Below are 2,395 nucleotides of genomic sequence, written 5' to 3'. Positions count from 1 at the left end.
TTAATGCATGGATTATTTTACGTGAAAGTTATAAAGTTTCAGTTGATCTGAAGCAATTAAAATAAGAAACAGACGGAGAAAACTGAAGGCTTCAAGGGAGGATTCGGAAAATGTTAGTTGTGCCGCCCGCCCGACCCACCTCGGGTTGGGCTTCAATATGGATCTCTTATCTTCCGGTTCACCCAACTAAATAACAATATAAATTTATATTTAAATATCTTATTTAGGGACTGAAATTAAATTATAATTTTAATGATAGTAAAAATTTAATTTCACCATTTTGATAGTTTATATCTTTATAATTTTTAAAAAATTAAATCAAATTTTTATTATTTTTAAAGAGGTCAAAGTACAATTTTACCTTTATTAATTTAAAATTTAAAAAAGAATTTAAAAAACTTAAATAAAAAAATTCTATTTTAGGAGGCCCACGCTTGCCGACTCACTAATTGCACCCCTGTCTTATTATTTTTGAAACAATAAAATGAGTAGAAAACCAGGTCAAATTTATGGGCTTTAAAAACTTTTAGAATTAAACTCATCCACTCTGCTAACACTTTTAGTTAAAGCTATTGTAAATGTTTATATTTTTTTGATACATTGTACATATTGATATAAATTTTAACAAACTAATATTTATATTTATTTTAATTTTTAATATTTTAATATTATTATATTTAAATTATTTTATCATATTAAATCCTATATTTATATTATCTATTTTCTTAGAAAGAGTTAATTGCACCAAACATCCCCAAATTATGACCCACATTCTAAATTGCTCCCAAAACTTCAAAATGTTCTACTTACATCTTCAAATTATTGATCTTATATCAATCATATCCTTTCATTATTGAAACTGTTATTCAACCATATAAAATCTTATGTGTCATTTAATGGTTAAATTAACGGTTTCAATAATGAAAGAACATGACTGATATAACCTCGGTAGTTTGAGTATGTAATTAAAATATTTTGAAGTTTAAAGGCCAATTTAGAATAAGGGTCATAGTTTAAAGAAGTAACTAAACGGGGTAAATGATTGAGAAGAACTAAAGAAAACCCTCATTATATAGTGTTTACCCCTACCTCGATGAGGGCACATGGCAACATGAAAACCAACCAGAAAGACCCGCGAGCAACCCTCCACCTTGTACCATCTAGATGGTCAGTAAGTGACCAACCATCCTTCCTAGAGAAAGAATCGTCCATCCTTAACCACCCAGTCGAGTCCTCCGTTAAGCCATCTATTATTAATGGGTGCACTCTCTTCAAGAGGGAACTACTCAGGAACCATCACCTTTCCTATAAATACCCCTAAAGCACAATATAGAAAGGGGTCCACTCCTTATAATAAAGCCTAAAAAGCCAAGCCATCATCCTCTCCCCTCGATTCTCTTTTCCCCTCTCTTAGTTTTTCAACTCTCAGCCCTAGCGTGGGTGAATTGTCCTTCCTCGTCCTCCACTTTTTCCAACCTCGTTGATATCCTATATCAACAATGATGTGGTGAGCATGGATTGAATTCGCTTGTTCCAACCAAGAACAGAACAGTTCTATCTTCATCATTCATTTTCCCCTTTTTTTGTTGTTTACTTCATTCCCTGCATTTTTCATTCTGATTTTCATTTGCTGGTTTTTATAGTTTCTCCCTACGAATGCTTTCTTTGAGATCTTTCATAACGATCAACAAGTTCATGCATGTTTGGGTCATGTATGTTCTTGGTTTCTTATTTAATAGTGTTGTGAGCTTGAAATGTTTATCTTGCACAATTCACTCATACTTTTCTAAATTTCTATGTCCAACTTTTTAATGTCATATATATATATGTTTTGTTCAATCCATATTTAGGATTTTATTTTTCTTTTAGATTTTTTTGAGATTTTAATGGGTTAATTTTCTTTGGGTTAAATATAAACTTGGTACTTGAACTTGTCTTCTTCTTCTAAATTGGTACATATGGTTTTTTTTGTGTCCTAGATTGGTACCCAAACTTTTTTTTCGTCAACTAAATTGATACCTGAGTCTAACGCCATTAGTTTTTTGATGATGTGACAATGCTGGCAAATCACGCGGTGCCACGTAGCATCTTGTTTGACAGCAACAGTCAACAATTTTTTCCACAAGTCTTTTCCTTCCTTAACCTTAAAACCCTTTTCTTCTATTTATTTATTTTGTTTATTTCTTAAGAAAAAAAACCCTTATTCACCAAATATCATTTTCAATGCTAGTGTAACACCATTAATCTATCTTCGTCACTAGATTAGGGTTACAGAGTGTTACAGTACAATTCAAAACATTTAACTTCAAAAAGAAACAATAATGTAAAACTAATAATAACATTCAATAACTCATATAAATCAAGGTAGAAATACACTTATGGGCCTTAAGCAGAG

This window comes from Gossypium hirsutum, chromosome D13, assembly GCF_007990345.1.
Source record: "Gossypium hirsutum isolate 1008001.06 chromosome D13, Gossypium_hirsutum_v2.1, whole genome shotgun sequence".
Classification (NCBI taxonomy): Eukaryota; Viridiplantae; Streptophyta; class Magnoliopsida; order Malvales; family Malvaceae; genus Gossypium; species Gossypium hirsutum.
Note: the sequence above shows the minus strand (reverse complement) of the source record.